Source organism: Schistocerca serialis, chromosome 8 (genome assembly GCF_023864345.2).
Source record: "Schistocerca serialis cubense isolate TAMUIC-IGC-003099 chromosome 8, iqSchSeri2.2, whole genome shotgun sequence".
NCBI lineage: Eukaryota > Metazoa > Arthropoda > Insecta > Orthoptera > Acrididae > Schistocerca > Schistocerca serialis.
In genome coordinates, this window is record NC_064645.1 from 83269378 (window position 1) to 83278333 (window position 8956).

The following is an 8956-nucleotide window of genomic DNA, read 5'->3' on the forward strand; positions in this document are numbered from 1 at the left end:
GTGGCATTCGTGTGATACCCTTCATCCGTGGTTTGCAAGATATCATGTCACATCATTGCACAGATTTTAATACAGGTGTGATTACCAACCACCTGAATGAGATTTTCACTCTGCAGCGGAGTGTGCACTGATATGAAACTTCCTGGCAGATTAAAACTGTGTGCCGGACCGAGACTCGAACTCGGGACCTCATTCTGGAAACACCCCCCAGGCTGTGGCTAAGCCTTGTCTCTGCAATATCCTTTCTTTCACGAGTGCTAGTTCTGCAGGTTTGGAAGGTAGGAGACGAGGTACTGGCAGAAGTAAAGCTGTGAGGACGGGGCGTAAGTCGTGCTTGGGTAGCTCAGTTGGAAGAGCATTTGCCCGCGAAAGGCAAGGTCCCGAGGAGTCTCGGCCCGGCCCACAGTTTTAATCTGCCAGGAAGTTCCATACCAACCACCTGGCCACCAGGATCAGTGGCCAACGCCAAACTTTGGCCAAGAGCAAAGAAGACCGCGCTATGGCGCGACATGCAGCTGAACATAACACACTTGATTTCAATGGCTGCTTCACTACCTAGGCCATCTGGATCCTTCTCTGCATCTCCTGCTTTCCTGAACTGCGCAGATGGGAGTTACCCTTACAAAACATTCTTTGCTCCCGTAATAATCCCGGCCTCAACCTGTGGTAACGTACTGTCCCCACACCCTCCACCCAACAGTTTCCACTCCCTCAGTCCTATCATCTCCTCTCAATTCTCGTCTCTCACCCTGTTTGTTTGCAGCCCGTCTTTGCCCGCTCCTCTCCTTTTTCGTTCCTTTTCCCCAACCACTTTGGCTCACAACCTCCTGTCGCTGCGCCCGTTGGCAGTCTAGTCCCTGCACACTCCACCAGCCAGCGCTCGCTTTTGTCCCCACTCATACATGACTACTCCTATCTGAAACAGGAAGCTGAACTGACAGTGTTTGCTGATGATAGAAGCATCATTATTAATCCGGTAAAAGAAACTCCAATTGAAAATGATGCAAATAAGGTCTTTGGAAAACTCATTAATTGGTTTTCTGCAAATGGGCTTGCTCTAAACTTTGAAAAAACACAGTACATCCAATTTTCTGCTCGAAAAAGTACAGTTCCTTCAATGAATATAACACATGAAAAGAAGTCAGTAGCCAGGGTAGAGCATACTAAGTTTTTGGGTGTACACATAGATGAGAATCTTAATTGGAAAATTCATATTTTGGATCTTCTAAAGCGACTAGGTTCAGCAACTTTTGCAATCAGAATAATTTCCAATTTTGAGGATATAGAAATTAGTAAGCTAATATACTTTGCATACTTTCACTCTCTGATGTCATACGGAATAATATTTTGGGGTAATTCAACATTTAGACAAAAAGTATTCACTGCTCAAAAGAAAGTGGTTAGAATAATGTGTGGTGCTCATAGTTGCACATCTTGTAGGCATCTTTTTAAAAGACAGCCTCATAGTACATTTACTCACAAATGAAATTTGTTCTCAACAACATGGACCAGTTTTAAAAAGCAGTGACATTCATGATTATAATACCAGAAAAAAGAAAGACTTACACTATCCTTTACTCAACCTGTCTTTGGCACAGAAAGGTGTAAAATATGCTGCTATAAAAATTTTCGACAAATTACCGGATGAAATAAAATGTCTGAGAACAGCAGTAATATATTCAAATGTAAATTGAAATCATATCTCCTTTACAACTCCTTCTATACCATAGATGAATTATTGAATAGGAATAAATAAATCAATAAATATAGTATATGCATTTTGTGCCATTTAAGGGAATGGGGTAAATAATAGAAATATTAATCCTTAACTCTGTATTGTAAGATATATATATATATATATATATATATATATATATATATATATACTAAAAAATCTTGTTTCATATGTGTATTTCTTGTGCACTTGACACATTTCACATCATAACGGCCACTGAACCATGCGATTGATCAATGGAACACGCAACCAACTAACTAACTAACTAACTTCCTCCTTCCCATTCCCTCCAGATTACTGCTTGCATCGCACGTGATGCTGCATTCCGGCTTGAGATGCTGGAGTTGGCGGTCATGTGTGTGTGAGGTGTGCTTGCTTGTGTATTGTGTGTTTCGGTGAATGGTTTGTGTCCCCCTTTACTGACGAAGGCTGTGGCCTAAAGCTACATGCGGTTGTCTTTTAATCGTGCCTGTCTGCAACTTAACGTGTCTTCTTTACTGAAAGTAGCAATTTATCTTTCCCTACATTGTTCATACATGAATAAGTTATACACCATTTTAAGGAAGAAAAGTAACGGGTGATCAAAAAGTCAGTATAAATTTGAAAACGGAATAAATCACGGAATAATGTAGACAGAGAGGTAAAAATTGACACACATGCTTGGAATGACATGGGATTTTATTAGAACCAAAAAAATACGAAAGTTCAAAAAATGTCCGACAGATGGCGCTTCATCTGATCAGAATAGCAATAATTAGCATAACAAAGTAAGACAAAGCAAAGATGATGTTCTTTACAGGAAATGCTCAAAATGTCCACCATCATTCCTCAACAATAGCTGTAGGCGAGGAATAGTGTTGTGAACAGCACCATAAAGCATGTCCGGAGTTATGGTGATGCACTGGCGTCGGATGTTGTCTTTCAGCATCCCTAGAGATGTCGGTCGATCACGATACACTTGTGACTTCAGGTAACCCGAAAGCCAATAACCACAGGACTGAGGTCTGGGGACCTGGGAGGCCAAGCATGACGAAGGTGGCAGCTGAGCACACGATCATCACCAAACGACGCGCGCAAGATATCTTCCATGCTTTTAGCAATATGGGGTGGAGCGCCATCCTGCATAAACATCGTATGTTCCAGCATGTGTTTATCAGCCAAGCTGGGGATGACGCGATTCTGTAGCATATCGGCGTACCTCTCACCCGTCACGATAGCAATTATAAAACCAGAATCATGCATTTCCTCGAAGAAACAAGGCCTGATAACTGTAGATGTGGTAAATCCAACCCATACCGTGACTTTCTCGTCGTGCAATGGAGTTTCCACGACAGTTCTAGGATTTTCGGTAGCCCAAATTCTAGAGTTGTGAGCGTTGACAGACCCAAGGAGCGTGAAATGAGGTTCGTCGGTCCACAACACGTTACTCAACCAATCGTCATCTTCCGCCATCTTTTGAAACGCCCACACCGCAAATGCCCTCCGCTTCACTAAATCGCCAGGTAACAGTTCATGATGCCGATGGATTTTGTACGGGTATCATCGGAGGGTACGCCTCAGTGCCAACCAAACAATAGTGTATGGAATGCCGGTGCGACGTGCGACTGCACGAGCGCTGACTTCCCCGTGCATAGACGAACCCGGTACAGTCTCCATTTCTTCCTGAACTGTCTCAGCAGCATTACGCCTTGTGCTCGGTCGGCCACTACGGGGTCTATCGTCTAAACAACCCGTGGCTTCGAACTTCGAAATCATTCTGGCCGCTGCTGCATTTGTCAACGGACCTTTACCCGTTCGAATCCCCTTCCTATGACGATAGGATCATAACGCTGAACTAGCACATTCCCCATTCTGATTATACAGCTTCAGTAAAAGCGCCTTTTCAGGTAACGTCAACATGCTGCGACTGCTGGCGCATCTGATTCTCCCTCTCTCTCCCTTTTTTTTTTTTCTTTATTGTATTTCAATTCCCCATCGGGGCGGGCTGGGAGCAGCATATGCTCTGCTCTTCAGCCGAAAGACATAGAACAAACAATAGAAGACAGTGAAAAATATACAAAGGAGAGAATATGGTGAACATAGATATAAAAAAGGGGGAACATCATGGAAGGCAATAGACAAAAAAAGGGTGACTGTAAAATGGAGATAAAAACCGTAAAAAAGTAGCGCACACAAAAAAACCACACACTGGGAAAATTAAAAGAACACAAGTCACAGTAAGACCGGAGCATAAAAGTATCGACGGATGGCGTAGCACATAACAAACACTGACAGTGAACCTCAAGGCAGTACACAATTAAAATCACACCTCTTGACGCACAGGAGAAACAGCACTAAACACAACAGTGACGTGGCACGCTGACGATGATCAAAACAGAGGATCTGCCAGGCGCAAGGAGATGAGGGAAACTGGAAGAAGGGGGGAGGGAGGGGAAGAGAGGGGGGAGATGAGCGGGGGCGCGCTGAAGAGGGCCAGGTAGGGAGGGATGTGGGAAGGAAAGAGGCAAGTATGGGGTGCAGGGTCTCAGGGAGGTGGGGGGATGATTCTCTCTCTCATTGTTGTTGTTGTCTTCAGGCCTGAGACTGGTTTGATGCAGCTCTCCATGCTACTCTATCCTGTGCAAGCTTCTTCATCTCCCAGTACTTACTGTAACCTACATCCTTCTGAATCTGCTTACTGTATTCATCTCTCGGTCTCCCTCTACGATTTTTACCCTCCACACTGCCCTCCAATGCTAAGTTTGTGATACCTTGATGCCTCAGAACATGTCCTACCAACCGGTCCCTTCTTCTTGTCAAGTTGTGCCACAAACTCCTCTTCTCCCCAATCCTATTCAATACTTCCTCATTAGTTACGTGATCTTTCCTATCTAATCTTCAGCATTCTTCTGTAGCACCACATTTCGAAAGTTTCTATTCTCTTCTTATCTAAACTATTTATCGTCCACGTTTCACTTCCATACATGGCTACACTCCATACAAATACTTTCAGAAACGACTTCCTGACACTTAAATCTATACTCGATCTTAACAAATTTTTCTTCTTCAGAAACGCTTTCCTTGCCATTGCCAGTCTACATTTTATATCTTCCCTACTTCGACCATCATCAGTTATTTTACTCCCTAAATAGCAAAACTCCTTTACTCCTTTAAGTGTCTCATTTCTTAATCTAATTCCCTCAGCATCACCCGACTTAATTCGACTACATTACATTAACCTCGTTTTGCTTTTGTTGATGTTCATCTTATATCCTCCTTTCAAGACACTGCCCATTCCATTCAACTGCTCTTCCAAGTCCTTTGCTGTCTCTGACACAATTACAATGTCATCGGCGAACCTCAACGTTTTTATTTCTTCTCCATGGACTTTAATACCTACTCCGAATTTTTCTTTTGTTTCCTTTACTGCTTGTTCAATATACAGATTGAATAACATCGGGGACAGGCTACAACCCTGTCTCACTCCCTTCCCAACCACTGCTTCCCTTTCATGCCCCTCGGCTCTTATAAATGCCATCTGGTTTCTGTACATATTGCAAATAGCCTTTCGCTCCCTGTATTTTACCCCTGCCACCTTTAGAATTTGAAAGAGAGTATTCCAGTCAACATTGTCAAAAGTTTATACACGATTGTCATGCGCAGTCACTGACGTTTTGCTGTCCAGCGCCATCTGTCGGACATTTTGTGAACTTTTCTTTTTTTTTGGTTCTAATAAAACGCCATGTCATTCCAAGCATGTGCGTCAATTTTTACCTCTCTATCTACATTATTTTATGGTTTATTAAGTTTTCAAATTTATACTGACTTTTTGATCACCCGGTATACAGCGCTATAGGACTTGTTTCCATAAACACAAAAAACCTCAGATTTTCGATTCCGAACTCCCCTTAAATCCACGTGACGATGGTGGTATAGTCCTCTGGAGAGTGTAGTGAAAGGTGCAGCACAACTGGCTGGCTGTTATTTTATTTGCTCGTGTCAGTTGACCAGATGAACGAGCGGTGAGATCAGCCCAGTGCAGGTGACGTCAGTGCAGTCAGTGGGTACTAGTGGTGGGCAGGAAATCGCGTATCTGTTAGAAATCACAGTGACTGAGAAGTCACAGATATCACAGTAGCAACTTTACAGAATCTAACTGCGATTTCAGTCACAGTTAGCAGTCGCAAGTAGTATTTCATATTCAAAGACGTGAGCCATCTATTGGTCGAATTTAGCACTGCTTTCTGAGATTTCAGTGACAAGTCGCAACTAAGAGTCGCAAGTAGCAACTAGAAAGCGCGGTTAACAGTGCCATCTGTGGGTCAAAGTTCGTACTACGCCCATCTCTGCGATACACTATTGAGTCCAACTGCGATTTCCGTGACAAGTAGCAACTAAGAGTCGCAAGTAGCAACTAAAAAGCGCAATTAGCACTGCCATATTTTGAGCAAAGTTCATACTACGCTATTCGCTACCGAGTCAAACTGCGATTTCTGTGACAAATCGCAACTAAGAGTCGCAAGTAGCAACTAAAAAGCGCAGTTAACATACTTTTCCTAGTGTCATCTGTTGACCGACGTACGTACTTCGTTATGAGAGCCTTGTGCCTCACGAGATCGATGTGCTGTGTGTGCATATGAAGGGCTTATTTCAATAGTGGTACAAGTCAATTTTTGTTCATTTTGAGATACAGAGTCGTAAAGTTAAATGAGCGCTGACAAATCTGCATTTGAGATACCAGAAATATTCAAGCATATGGCTTCTTGCTAGAGATGAACCTTTATTTATGTTTGTTTGGATCACTAATTTCAGAAGCATTATAGACAGAAAAGTGGAGGTAATGGACTTGCACCACTATTGAAATAAGCCCTTCATATTATATGACGACATGCACATTCAGCATCAGTTATGGTTGGTCAAATACTGCTGTGACTCTGAATGTATTATATTAATAAGAAGCAACATTGCTTTTTTCTCCTGAAAATATCGAGTAACGTAACAAATGTGTTTGATTCTGCTTCCAATATGACAGTTTTGGTTAATACTCCACATGCCTACAGGACTTTGCAATGTTAGCACAGCAGAACTCAGACATCTGTATAAGTGTAGAGAAATGAAAACAGTCATATGAATGCCTCACTTTTGTTCCGACACAGTTCAAGACTCGGGAGAAAAGTTTTACACCTGGTGTTCTACATGGCAACTTCACACACAAGAACTTTTTGCCAACACTACTACCACCTACATAAGTAAGCTTTTCCTGTGTTACTTTCAAGTAATGCACTTAAGCTATTCCTGATTTAACTGGAAGATCTGTACTTCCCACTTTCATATCAACAGCCTCAAAATGCATATTGTAGACTTTGGGATGTGTTACAGGTCAGTGTCACACCAAGGTTGTGGAGAAAGGGGGGGGGGGGGGGGCGGCATGTCACTCTCCAACAAGTGTTTACCAATAAGTAAGTGGCTGAAAATTATGGGTATAGGACGGCTTAAACATGTGGAAAATGAGATTTTTATTATTCACTCACTATATTTGACATTTATTATTCCTTTAAAATCGCACAACAACTTCAATAAAACACAGTTTAATCATTCACACACTTATTTCACAATTATTTCACTTTTAAACTGCATATCCTCTATGAGCTGTCTTGAATCTTCACGAGTCTCTCTTAAAAACGGCCCTGATGTGGATAGATACGTACAGCAACCAGTAATCAGAGTCAGAACTGTGTCTGCAAAAACACAAGGATTATTAAACAATTTTTGCTGTCATTAATTACTAGCAATATAACTGGCAGAGTAGATTGCGAATATTTGCTATAATGAATATCACATTTGCAAGAACGATCTCACTGAAGTAATTAAGTCCATCGAAACGCTTGGAAACTAACCTCTCGTCTGACGAAAACGGTCTAAAGACGCAGTGGCAATTTCTTCAGATCTGTTGACAATGATATTTTGAGTTATCACTTTACTGAGTGACTGAAATGTAGTTCAGGTACCTGTTAACATAACAATATGTTAGAATTCATTTTCTAAATACGAACTATGACGGTACTGTATGGCTACTTACATATTAATTACACTATTAATATTTTCACAGTTGTTTCTTTAATACAAAATTAATGCCAACGGAAGAAAAAACGTAAAACATACTTGCCAATGACAGGTTTGTTGAGATGCAATTTTCTGTGTTGACGGATGTAACTTTTTCATACTGTGGTAGGTCGCAGAAATCGCAGGAATCACAGAAATCGCAGAAGTAGCAGAAGTCACAGAAATCGCGGAAGTAGCAGAAATCGCAGAAGTAGCAGTGGCGGAGGGATGCACGACCTATGTTCCTTAACTGCGACTCTAAACTGCTACAAATCACAGTTAAGAATAACAGATACTGAAAAGTAGCATTCACAGAAATCACTGATATCGGAAAATCGCAGTTTAGCCCATCACTAGTGGGTACGCATGTTCTGCACGTCGACGTTGGCACCCTAGCGGCGCAGGTGGCGCCTCCGCCAGGCCAGGTGCAGCGCCGGTTCGCCGCTGGTGGTAGCGGCGCAAAGCTGCTCGGCCGTCAGCTGCGACTCGTCGCCTGCCACGCCCCCGTGCAAAATGGACGCGGCCGTCCTGAGCAGCTGATCCCAGCAGCCGCCAACTGCAGCCTACTGTGCGATGTGAGCTTACTGCTCAGTGCAGCACCGATGGTCACCGACATCACTACACCCGGCGGCATCGGCGCCACTGAAGTGACAGGTCCAATTGCTGACAGCGACGACATGGACGCCGTCGAAGCTGTGGCTGCTGAGCAGGACACTGTCAGACTGAACGGCTCACTTTCTTTTTAGGTGGTGTGGATCGGCATCGTGGGTCATCTCACACCTAACTATACTGGTCGACAACTGAACCCCACTGGCTTCTGAGATGACTTTCAGCATCAGCCACACAGCACTAGCTTCAAAGTGCAACGAGGTGTAGCTTTATATCAGAAACAATGCAGTTACAGTGCATACAGACGTGACAACTGTAAACACGATGTGTACTAGACTCCGCAACCCCCTCCCCTCCCCCACCCCACAGTTGGTCGCCAGAGTCGGAGGTGACGCCATCGAGACAGTTGGATGATGATGATGTTTGGATTGTGGGGCCTCAACTGCACAGTTATCAGCGCCCGTACACATTCCCAACCTTTTCTCACCCCAATCTTGCCACTTGCATGAATGATGAGGACAACACAAACAC

General features: G+C 43.2%; 1 long non-coding RNA gene across 1 annotated transcript; it reads right to left on the minus strand.

The window, feature by feature from the left end:
* Positions 1–7408: 7408 nt before the first annotated feature.
* On the minus strand, positions 7409–7918 carry LOC126416713 (uncharacterized). Its single transcript, XR_007575502.1, has 3 exons — positions 7877–7918; positions 7612–7722; positions 7409–7452 (listed from the first exon to the last, which is right to left on the minus strand). It is a non-coding gene; the product is annotated as an uncharacterized LOC126416713 (long non-coding RNA).
* Positions 7919–8956: the final 1038 nt, after the last annotated feature.